This window comes from Gossypium hirsutum, chromosome A01 (assembly GCF_007990345.1).
Source record: "Gossypium hirsutum isolate 1008001.06 chromosome A01, Gossypium_hirsutum_v2.1, whole genome shotgun sequence".
NCBI classification, from domain to species: Eukaryota; Viridiplantae; Streptophyta; class Magnoliopsida; order Malvales; family Malvaceae; genus Gossypium; species Gossypium hirsutum.
Window position 1 is genome coordinate 100874033 of NC_053424.1, and position 13105 is coordinate 100887137.

At 38.2% G+C, this 13105-nt stretch overlaps 1 non-coding gene across 1 annotated transcript; it reads right to left on the reverse strand.

The window, feature by feature from the left end:
- Positions 1-11478: 11478 nt before the first annotated feature.
- Positions 11479-11584, reverse strand: LOC121208377 (small nucleolar RNA R71). Its single transcript, XR_005903381.1, has one exon. It is a non-coding gene; the product is annotated as a small nucleolar RNA R71 (small nucleolar RNA).
- Between the last annotated feature and the right edge of the window lie 1521 nt (positions 11585-13105).

The following is a 13105-nucleotide window of genomic DNA, read 5'->3' on the forward strand; positions in this document are numbered from 1 at the left end:
TATTAGTGACATGTCATTAGGGAAAATTGATTTAGCTTCGGGCCATGATAATAGCACTTTGGGTGCGAGTTATACCAATTTGGCTTCAGGCCATGAATATCGGCTGATTGGGCTTCGGGCGATGATATCAGTAGTTTAGATATAATTTACCTTGATTTGGCTTCGGGCCATGGTATAGGTACTTAATATGCGAGACTCATGAGTATCTGACTTTTATTCCAAATGGTCCAATGGGTTAATGAATGATGTGGTTGAGAATGGAATTGGTATGAGATGGTATAGGTATGTGCGTAAACCATATTAGCTTAGAATCGAAGAATTGGTGAAGAAAGTAAATCATTTTGTGAAAGAGTAATTGAAAGGTTGTCAGTTGATGTGAATTCATATACTTATCATCAATTGTTGAATTAAGTGTTTATGATTATATCGAGTTTATTTCATACGAGCTTACTAAGCTATAAAGCTTACTTTGTTTATTTCTTTCTATGTTTTATAACGAATTCAAAGCTAGCTTGAATTCGGAGATTCGTCGGAGTCCACTTCACATTATCTATCTATTACTTGGTTTCTATGAACTTTGGTATTTTAAGTACATGGCATGTATAGGGACTTGGTCTTTTTGGTATATATCTTTTTGCCATTTGTATTGGCTTGTAAATATTAGGTTTGGTATGTATATATATAGCCATGTGAGTTGGCTTATAATGATGAATTTGATGATGTATATAAGTGTGCAAATAGCCTTTGTTTGAGTTTGTAATTGCCTTATAAATGTTAGTTATGATGGTATTTGGTGCTTAATGAAAGTGGATATGGTGAATATCAAATGGTTGATGAATTGGTAATTAGTATGCTTATGAGTTTAGTTAATTTGATACATGTTTGAATATGACCATATTGATGAATGAAAAGGGTAAAATTTGATATGCATTTGAATTGTATATTATGGTAGGGTGAGTCTTGTAATTGTTATATTGAAATGGAATAAATGTTGCTTGGTTGAAGTAGATTGAATGGTTATTTATGCCTTGTATTGGTACCAATTGGTTTGATATAGGAATGCACAAATTTGGGTGGAAAATTGGCTTGGTAAATAGCTTACTGTTGTCCACACAGCAGAGACACGGGTGTGTGTCTCAGCCGTGTGTGACACACGACTATGCTACACGGCCGTGTGTCCCCTGTGTTGAAATTAAAATCAAGTCAGTATGCTCCACACGGCCTTACACACGGGCGTGTGACTTGGTTGTGTGCCATAAGTCATTATACCCTATAGGTTTGGCATGGCCTAGCACACGACCTGTCACACGGGTGTGTGTGTTGGCCGTGTGACGTAAGTTAGATAGTTACACGGGGTCGGACACGGGCTAGGACATGGCCATGTGCTTTTATTTGCTAGCTTACTAAATTAGCCTTACTAATTAACCTTTAAATCAATTAACAACATGTCCATAAATGTCCACCCAATATAAAAATGGTCTATTAACAACATAAGAACTCTACTTTAAGGTTCCATAGCAAATTGACACTTTTAACTACTACAACAACATTTTTCCACTTTACGCTATTTAGTCCTTTTTATCAAATTGACTAATCAAATGATAAAATTTCTTAACGAAATTCTCTCACCATCATGTTTTCATGCTGTAAACATTAAAATAATAATAAAATAAATTTTTTGACTTTGGATTTGTGGTCCCAAAACCACTGTTCTGATTTGACTAAAAATGGGTTGTTACAACTCTCCCCTCTTAGAGATTTTCGTCCTCGAAAATCTTACTAGTGAATAGGTTAGGGTACTGTTTTCTCATAGCTTTCTCAGGTTCCCATGTAGCCTCTTCGACACCGTGTCATTGCCAAAGTGTTTTCACAAGACCTATGCTTTTATTTCTCAACTGTTTAACCTCACGTTCTAGAATTCTGATTGGTTCTTCATTGTACATCATATCAGGTTGAATTTGAATTTCTACCAGAGAAATTACTTATGAAGGATCCGATCTATATTGATGCAACATCGATACGTGAAACATATTGTGGATCTTTTCTAACTCATTTGGTAAAGCTAGTCGATATGCCATTGGACCTATTCTTTCGATGATCTTATACGGAGACACTTTCAGAAATACTTTATCACTGATTTGAAATTCAATGTCTTTCCATTTCAAATCAGCGTACGATTTCTATTGATCTAAAGCTACTTTTAGACTATCATGAATTACTTTCACTTTTTCTTCATTCTCTCGAATTAAGTCAACCCCGTGAATCTTTTTCTCACTCAACTCAGTGTAGTATAACGGAGTTTGACATTTGCGACCATACAATGCTTCGTACGGTGCCATCTTTATACTCGACTGAAAGCTATTGTTATACGCAAATTCAGCCAATGGCAAATATCTCTTCTAGTTGCCTTTGAACTCTAAAACACAGCAGCGAAGCATATCTTCAAGAACTTGAATTACTCTCTCGGGCTGATCGTCAGTTTGCAGATGAAATGCAGTACTAAAGTTCAACTTCGTACCCAGGGCTTCTTGCAATTTCTTCCAAAATCTCAATGTGAACCTTGGATCTCTATCCGAAATAATTGAAATTGGCACCCCGTGCAGCCTAACAATCTCAGAGATGTATAATTCATCCAATTTATCAAGTGAACAATTAGTACGTACCAGAAAGAAATGTGGCGGTTTGTTAATCGATGAACAACAACCAAGACAGCATATTTCTTTTTCAGAGTCAGGGGTAATCCCGATACAAAATCCATCGTAACTCTATCCCATTTTCACTCAGGTATCATTACTAGATGAAGTAGTCCCTAAGGCACTTGATATTCGGTTTTCACTTGCTGACAGATTAAACATCTCGATACAAACCCTGAAATATCTCGTTTCATGCCCGACCACCAAAACAACTATTTCAGATCATTGTACATTTTAGTACTTCTAGGATGAACAGATAAACAACCATTATGTGCCTCGTGTAAAATTTTCTGAATCAACTCTGATTTTTTGGTATGCAGATTCTATCTCGGAACATCAGAAAATCATCGGATCTAATGTGGTACTCTGAATCACTAGTCGACTCGAATTGCACTCTTTTAGCTTGCAATTGACTATCACATTTCTTCGTAAATTTGTTGAAGAAAAATCGGTTTAGCTTTCAACTCAGCTAATATTGAACCATCATCAGGCATAGTCAATCTTGTATTCATCACTCTCAAAGCAAACAAAGATTTTCTACTCAAAGCATCTGCAATGTAACAGCTCGATTTTGGGCCTAGTCAGAACAGTGGTTTTAGAACCACTAACTCGAGGTCAGAGAAATTATTTTTAATATTATTTTATGTGTTATAGCATGTTTATATGAGTGCATGAAAATTTTGGTGAAATAATTTTAGCGATTGCATGCTCAATTGCGAAAAAGGACTAAATCGCATAAGGGACAAAAGTTTTATTTCATTAGCTGAAGGTGTCAAATAGCCAGAGAACCAAAATTAAGGGTCTTTAAAGAGAAAATAGGCCATTATTAATGGCATGGCCGGCCATAGGGACAGAGAAAATCAAAAAGTCAAAATTAGGTGAAATTTGGTGACCAATTTAACTAGAATAAAATAAAATAAGGAAAAAGCTATCATTTTTTTATTTCTTCTATTCTCCATCGATTTTCTTCAAGAAAGAGGGCCATGGAAGCTAGAAATTTCCATCAACTTTAGACTCTTGCAAGTAAGTGATTTTGATGGCCTTTCTTGATAATTTTTGTACGTTTGGGACCATTGTAGCATGATCTAGCTAATGAGGGGACTATTTTGCAAAATGGTTGAAAGTATAGGTTTTTCCATGAGAGTATTCATTTTTTTTTTCAGAATTTTTATAGAAGAAAATGAATCTTGGTTGTTAAACAAGCAACTTTTGGAGAAGTAGTTTTCATGGAAACCCTAAGGACCATTTTGCATAAGTTATAAATTATGTGGTAAATGTGTGAAATAAGGGGAATTGTGGGCTACTTCTAGTAGAAAAAGAAATTCAGCTAGGCTTGGTTAGTGAGAAAATTAGATAAAAATCAATTTACGAGCCTAGGGGTAAAATAGTAATTTTGTGAAAGCCTAGGGGCAAAATGGTCATTTTTCTAAAATATGAATTATGCAATGCATTGATTAATATAATGATTAAATTAGTGATTTTTTATCATTTTAGATCAAGAAATATAAAATCCGGGCCTAGATCGGGGGAAGGCCAAGCAAGTAGACTAAATCCAACTAGTCGCCCACTTTTTGTATACCGAGGTAAGTTGTACGTAAGTAAGGCAACTTTATCGCTATTATGTGTTGAGTGATCGATTTTCTATAATATGGTTGAATACAATTATGAATAATACCTGATGAAATTAATGTGATAAATTCTTGGTTGAACCTAGGAATAGATTGGATCTCCATGCCATGACATTAGGGTGGTATGTGTGCTAGTGTAAGACCATATTTAGAACATGGCATCGACCATGATAAGAGAGCCAGTGTAAGACCATCTTTGGAACATGTCATTAGCAATGTCGTGAAAGCCAGACCATGTCTAGGACATGGCATTGGCCACCTTATGAGAGCCAGTGTAAGACCATGTTTGAGACATGGCATCGGCATTGAGACGAGAGCTAGTGTAAGACCATGTCTGGGACATGGCATATGCCTCGGCATGTGAGCCAGTGTAAGACCATGTTTTGAACATGGCATTAACAATTCACCCTCTTTTGTAAAGCTTGTCAGATATCCTTTAGTATTCCAAATGGTTTCACGGGTTATTTTAAAGCTTATGACAATGATATGGAATGAGATAATCTTGTTGTGAGTGACACAGGTTCTTATTCAAAACTCATGAGATATGAGTCTAGTTATGTTTCCTTGATGGTAAGAATGACATGAGTAAGTTCTAGCTATGAAATGATTTTGGGACGATATTGAAATCTTTGGCTTATAATTGTGATATATAAGTATGTAGTGATATTTACCTTTGTTCACTCAATAATGTTGTGTTGATTTATAATATGCATGGTTGATGTTGTTACTTATTTATATGCAAGTTACTAAGCTTTATGCTTACTTCTTCTCTTTTCCATCTTTATATAATGCTGCCAAGCTAGTAACGGGGATCAAGGGACGTGGGAGGCATCGAGCATACTATCACCTGAAGCTTTTGGTATAGCTAGTTTAAATGTTTTGATTGTGGCATGTATAGATACTTGAATATTTTATTTAGTGTCTTGTTAGTTTAGCCACAAGTATTGGCTTATATGATGGATGTGATATTCATTTTGTATAGGCCATTAATTTTGGCTAATATTGAATTTTATTAAATGCTTTTTTTTATGAAGATTCTCATGGTTGTGACTGTTTGGTTATGTGTATTTATGCTTGGATTGGTTATGTTTGATGTTGTGTAAGTTGGTGCAAGTATGGGTGGCAAAAAGGCTTGGCAGATAGCCTTGTTTTTGTCTACATGGGAAGACACACAAGCGTGTGTCTAGACCGCGTGTGACACACGGCTTGCCCCATGGGTGTTTGGTAAGGCCGTGTGTCCCCTACACCTAAAAGTTGGCAAAATAGAACTCCCGGTAGTAACCACACAGGCAGAGACTGGGCCATGTGTTTGAACCATGCGGAGGACACGGCGTAGTACACGGGTGTGTACCATGGCCATGTACCCTTAAGGGTTTGCTGACGTCAGAAATAGAATGTCAACTTTTTTGCACACGGGCTGAGACACGAGCGTGTCATGGCCGTGTGGGAGACACGGGTAATGGACACGAGCGTGTGCCAAGCCGTGAGAAAACCCTTATAGGTTCAAATTGAAAAATTAATTCGCACGGGCTAGGGACACGGACTTGTCTGGATGTGTTCAGGCTGCGTGAGCCACACGGGCCTTCAACATGGCCATGCTAAGAAGACACACAGGCGTGTTGCCCATCGACACGGGTGTGTGCCCCTATGATGCTTGAAATTTTACAAAGTTTTCTATAGTGCACAGGTTTGTCCCAAATCAATTCCAAAGTGTGTTTGGGGCCTCGCAGACCCATAGTAGGGTCATTAAGGTATGGTTAAAATTTTTAATTTAGAGTACAATTTCATAATGAAGAAATGTATGTTTGTACGTGTTTAAGTCTGGTAACACCTCGTATCCTATTCTGGTGTCAAATTTGGGTAAGGGGTGTTACATTTAGCAGTATGAGAACTATTGTTTAGTCAATTCTTGGCTAACCTAGCATGAGTACAAGTCTAGCTATACATGCCATAAATATTTTGTGGTAGTGTGATGACTCATGAAAAATTTAAATTGTGTTTTCATATAGTAAATGGATCCCAACGGAGCAATAGCGGACGATGTTAAGAGTAATACACCAGCTCCTACTGAAGGGACTGCACCAGTAGAGAGTGGGCCCAGACAATAAGTCAGGGTGAAAGGGCTAGAGAAGCCTACCTCCATATAATGGATGCCTGGTATTTAGATTTTATTCGTGCAAATCTGAACACTCCACCTCCTCCACCCTCTCCAATCCCTCAACCTAACCCCATAGCACCCCAAGGGGTAGTGATGTTAAGAAGTGAGAAACCTCCGGTTGACAGAATTAGGAAGCAAAGGGTCGAGGAATTTAGAGCGAACACAGATGATGACCCTGAGAGGGCAGAGTTCTGGCTAGAAAATACTATTAGGGTATTTGATGAGTTGTCTTGCGCACCTGAGGAGTGCATGAAGTGTGTTGTGTCACTCCTGCGAGACTCGACCTACCAGTGGTGGAACACCCTTGTGTCGGTTGTACCAAGGGAGAAGATTACATGGGAGTTCTTCCAAGAGGAATTTTGAAAGAAGTATATCAGTTAGAGGTTTATAGATCAGAAGAGAAAGGAATTTCTAGAATTGAAGCAAGGCCGAATGACAGTAACAGAATATGAGCGAGAGTTCGTAAGGCTCAAGAAATACGCAGGGAGTGCGTATCTACCAAAGCCATCATGTGCAAGAGATTTTAGGACTGATTGAACGCAGACATCCGATTATTGGTTGGCATCTAAGAGTTAAGGGAGTTTGTGATGCTGGTTGAAAGAGCTTGCAAGGCAGAAGACTTGACCAAAGAAAAGAGAAAAGCTGATATTGTGTCTCGTGACTCAAGGAAAAGAAAAATGGAGAAATCGCACTAGTCTTCCTCTAAGAGATCGAGAGAGTTCACTACCATGTCAAATGCTTCAGTGGGATTCTCGAGTAGAGATAAGAATAAGCAATACACGGTGTCTAAAGCTCAAACCACTTCTATCGCGAGTGTCTGTAGTGCTTGACCAAACAGACCAAAATGTTCATAGTGCGGTAGACACCATTTCAGTGAGTGCCAAGGAAATGAAAGAGGTTGTTTCAAATGTGGGTTGCTAGACCATTTCATCTGAAACATATCCTGAAATGGGTGAGAAAGAAGAAAAGCAAGATGCGAGAGCGAGTAATGCTCCTTCGAGAGGTAGACCACAGAAGAATCCTGGAAAGAGGGACTAGCAGTAGAGGTGCGCCTAAAGATTTCGCTGTGAGGTCCGAGGGCCGAGGGCCGAGCGCCTATAAGGACATAAAGGCATCATCATCGGATGTGATTACAGGTAGTTTCTCTCTTCATGATATTTCTGTTGTTGCTTTGATAGATCCGGGATCTACTCATTCGTATGCCTGTGTGAAACTCGTGTCTAGTATAGATATGCCTATCGAGTTTACAGAATTTGTGGTAGAGGTGTCAATCCTATTAGGCAAGCATGTATTAATCGACCAAGTATGTAGAAATTGTCCCTCGATAATTAGAGGTTATTTTTTTCCGGCTAGCCTCATGTTATTTCCGTTTGATGAATTGACGTTATCCTTGGTATGGATTGGTTGTCTACCCATGATGTCATCGTAAATTGTGGGAAGAAATTCATTGAACTGAAATGTGAAAATAGGGATATTCTTCAGGTTGAATCAGGTGAACCGGATAGCTTACCCGTAGTGATTTCTTCTATGAGTGTTGAAAAATATATGAGAAAAGGGTATGAGTTTTATCTCGTATTTGTGTTGAATACCCAAATGTCAAAAGTGAAGATTGAGTGAGTGCCAGTGGTGTGTGAGTTTTCGGATGTATTTCCAGAGGAGTTGCCCGGACTGCCTCCAGCTAGGCAAGTCGAATTTGGTATCAAGTTAGTCCCTGCTACTGCGCCTATATCGATTGCCCCGTATAGGATGACATCGTTGGAGTTAAAAGAGTTGAAGGCCCAGTTATAATAGTTGACGGATAAGGTTTTCCGAGACCGAGTTATTCTCCATGGGGTTCTCCGATACTTTTTGTGAAAAGGAAAGATGGGTTGATGAGGTTGTGTATAAACTACCGACAGCTCAACAAGGTGACGGTGAAGAACAAGTATCCCTTACCAATGATCGACGATTTGTTTGATCAATTAAAAGGAGCCACGGTGGTTTCTAAGATAGGCTTGAGATCCGGTTACTACCAGCTAAGAGTTAAGGAGCAAGATGTGCCGAAAACTGCGTTTCAAACGAGATATGGGCATTATGAGTTCCTTGCCATGCCCTTTGGCTTAACAAATGCTCCTGCAGTGTTTATGGACTTAATGAACTGTATTTTTTGGCCGTACTTGGATAAGTTCGTTGTTGTTTTTATAGATGATATATTGATCTATTCTTGTGATGAGAGTGAACACGTAGAGCATTTGAGAACTGTTTTGCTGAGTTTAAGAGATAAGTAGTTGTATGACAAATTTAGTAAATGCGAGTTTGGGTTCTGAGAGGTCGGATTCTTAGGACACATCGTGTCGGGTGAAGGAATTAGAGTTGACCAGAGTAAGATCTCGGCTATTGTTGTGTGAAAACCATTTAGAAATGTATCAGAGATTAGGAGCTTTCTAGGGTTAGTGGGTTACTATAGACGATTCGTCAAAGGGTTCTCTATGATTGCTACTCCGATGATGAGGTTGCTACAAAAAGATGTCAAGTTCGATTGGACGGAAAAATGCCAACTGAGTTTTGAAAAACTTAAGACGTTGACTGAAGCCCTAATTTTAGTGCAACCGAAATCGGGAAAAAAATTCGTAGTGTATAGTGATGCATCCTTGAATGGATTAGGATGTGTGCTCATGCAAGAAGGCAAAGTAATAGCATATTCCTTGAGACAGCTGAAGCCGCATGAGAAAAATTATTCGACACATGACTTAGAGTTAGCAGCTATAGTGTTCGCACTGAAGATTTGGAGACACCACTTGTATGGCGAGAAATGTCGGGTATTCACAGACCAAAAAAGCCTAAAATAGTTGATGACTCAAAAGGATTTGAATCTTCGGCAACGAAGGTGGCTGGAGTTGATTAAAGATTACGAGTTAGTAATTGACTATCACTAGAGAAAGGCGAACGTGGTCGCAGATTGATAAACCGTAATTTATACATATTTCTACCCCATGCTTAACACATTTTATGGATGATTTTTCCTTAGAATTGGTGAATTGGATGCTCCTAATGCCTTAATTTCATGTTTTATACTTAAGAGAGCATAGGAGAGCAAAAGGAATGAGAAACAGGCAAAAAATAGAGAAAATGGGCCAAAGTACGAAATCAACACGGCCTGGACTTCCTCACTCGGGCAGACCACACGGCCGTGTCAATTTGGCAGAATCGAAGCACGACTCACACGAGTAGAACACACGCCCGTGCCATTCTAACAGGTTCGAGCACAGCCTGAAGTAATCAAACACGAGCGTGTCACACGGGCGTGACCTTGCCGAGCCCAAGTTGAGTCCAATTCGAAAGAAGGAAGAAAGACACACAAAGAGAAGGAGGCAGGGAACTGCTCAAGGGAAGCCGATTGATCCATCTCAGAAGCCAGATTCACCATCAAGACTGGAGATCTCCCCTCAATTTCCCTTCAGGAGTTTTGGGTTTTCTTTATGTTTTGTATTCATTATTCTTCTGAGATGTTTTCCTTTCTAGTTATGAACTAAATCCCCTAAATACCTAAGGGGAATGAAACCTAAGATGAATCTTGTTATTATTTTCTGAATTGTATGATAAATATTTGGCTTGTTCTTAATTATGTGTTCTTAATTCTTGTTTTGATATTCAAGGATATTAATTCAAGTTAAGCTTTTATTCAGAGGAGGAATAGACCCTGTCTAAGAGTACAATTGTCATAATTAAGCGGAGTTGATTGCACGCCTAGAGATTGGGTGACAAGATTTTGTCGGATTAGGGTGAAACCTAATAAGGGAATCCATAGATCGAGTTGATGCAACCCTAGGGTGTTCATTAGAGAAAAGTCTCAATTATTCAATCTAGGGATTAGACGTTATTAGTCTTTAATAGGGATAATAACATAACTTAGAGATCTCTACGGAACAAGTTAAATGAATAAATCGTTCGATTCGGAGTCAGAATAACAAGTGAAGTCTAGGTGGATTCTTCCTTAGGTATTGTCTTAATTCAATCATTTTCCAAAAGTAATCCCCCAATTCTATTTTATTGTGAATTCTTAGTTTAGTTAATTAGTTAGTTAAAAAAAACCCCCTTATTCTTAGGCTAGATAATAAAAAGGCAGTCATTACTAGTACTTTTAGTTCCTTTGGGTTTGACAATCCGGTCTTGTTAAAACTATACTACTGTTCGATAGGTACACTTGCCTACATCGTGATAATAGTTAGTTTCAAGAATGATTCTTTATAAATATTTAAAACCTGTCACACAAAAATTGCGATTAAGTTTTTGGCGCTGTTGCTGGGGAACTAAGATACTAGGAACGTTCAATTTTTAATACTTTACCATTTATTTTTCTTGCAAGATAATTCTATTTTATTATTATTATTATTTATTAATTTACTTTTTCTTCCTCTTGACAGGTTTTTATAGTTTATGACTAGAAGAAACCCGTCAGGACCACTACTTTTTGATGAAGAAATCGATCACACAGTTCGTAGAAACCAAAGAGAAATAAGGTGAAGCTTAAGATACACAGAGAACGAGCAAGAAAACGATATTCAAACCCCAACCGAGGAGATGGCTGACAACCAAGACAATCAGCTACCTCTTGCGATACCCGTTGAACTAGCAAATCAAAATACTTCTCGTCGTACTATGTATGATTATGCTAAACCTACTTTAACAGGAACTGAGTCAAGTATAGTTAGGCATGCTATTGCTGCAAATAATTTTGAACTAAAACCTAACACTATTCAAATGATACAACAATTTGTTCAGTTTGATGGTTTGCAGGATGAGGATCCAAACACTCACTTGGAAAATTTCCTGGAATTCTACGATATATTTAAAATTAATGGCGTTTCTGACGATGCCATTCGTCTTCAGTTATTTCCTTTTTCATTAAAGAACAAAGCTAAACAGTGGTTGAACTTGTTACCACGAGGGTCAATTACTACTTGGGAACAAATGACTGAAAATTTTTTATTAAAATATTTTTCGCCGACTAAAACAGCCAAATTACGTAATGATATCTCTTCGTTTGTGCAGATGGACTTAGAAACTTTTTACGATGCATGGGAGAGATACAAGGACCTACTGCGAAGGTGCCCTCACCATGGATTACTTCTAGGTTGCAAGTTCAAACATTCTACAATGGTGTGAACCCTCGACAAGGCAAATGATTGATGCAGTAGCCGGGGGAACCATCAAGAACAAAACACTTGAAGATGCTTACGGATTTATTGAAGAGATGTCACTGAATAACTATCAGTGGCAAGTCATGAGGACTAAGCCAATTAAAATAGTAGGCGTTTATAACGTCGATTCAATTACTATGCTGTCAAACTAGGTAGAACTTCTAAATAAAAAGGTTGATGGTTTACTTGGTTCTTCGCAGGTTCACCCAGTAATACACTGTGAAGTCAGTGGAGGTGGATCAAGCAATTCAGAATATCAATCCTATGGCCACAACATGGAGAACGAGCGGTTAAATCACATGGGTAATAATCTGCGATCTCAAAATAATCCATATAATAACACTTACAGTGCAGGTTGGAAGAACCACCCAAATTTCTCATGGGGAGGTCAAGGGAATCAAAGGCTACCAACAACCACCCTACCAACAAGAGAAGAAGCCAAACCTTGAAGAGATGCTCACAAAGTTTATATCGGTGTCAGAAACTTGTTTTCAGAATACCGAGACAGCACTTAAAAATCAACAAGCGTCGATCCAAGGGTTCGAAACTCAGATAGGCCAGCTATCCAAACAAATTTTGGAAAGACCACTAGAATGTTTACTTAGTAACACCAAATCAAAAGTGCATGTAAAAGCAGTTACACTAAGGAGTGAGAAAGTGTTAGCGAAATCTGAAAAGAAGCTAACACAAAAAGCCGTGATAAGTGAAAGGGAGGAAGAAAAACCTGAAAATAGTGACAAACTAGTGCCGAAAGAATATAAACCACCAGTTCTATACCCAGCAAAATTGAAAAAAAACAGCATTGATGCACAATTCAGTAAGTTTCTTGAACTTTTTAAGCAATTACATATCAACTTACCTTTTGTTGAAGCGATTTCGCAGATGCCTACATACGCAAAATTTTTGAAGGAGCTTCTAACAAATAAAAGGAAGTTCAAGGAATTATCTACAGTAGAACTCAACGAGGAGTGCTCAGCTATACTCCAAAACAAACTCCAGCCAAACTGAAAGATCCAGGAAGTTTTACTATCCTTTGCTTAATTGGTAGTCTGAATGTTGAGAAAGCATTAGCTGATTTAGGCGCTAGCTTTAATTTGATGCCATATAAAATGTTCAAACAACTTGGTCTTGGGGAACCTAAACCCACTAGGATGAGTATTCAATTAGCTGATAGATCTGTTAAATATCCTAGGGGTATTATAGAAGACGTACTTGTGAAAGTATATAAATTCATATTTCCTGTTGACTTTGTTGTGCTTGACATGGACGAAGATGTGGAAGTGCCTTTAATTTTAGGGTGCCCATTTTTAGCCACTGCTATGGCTGTAATCAATGTGGGTGACGGTAAATTGGTACTTAGAGTAGATGACAAAGAGATTATCTTTAAAATTTATGATGCTATGAGATTTTCTAGGGAACAGGATGATTCATGTTATTTTATTGACT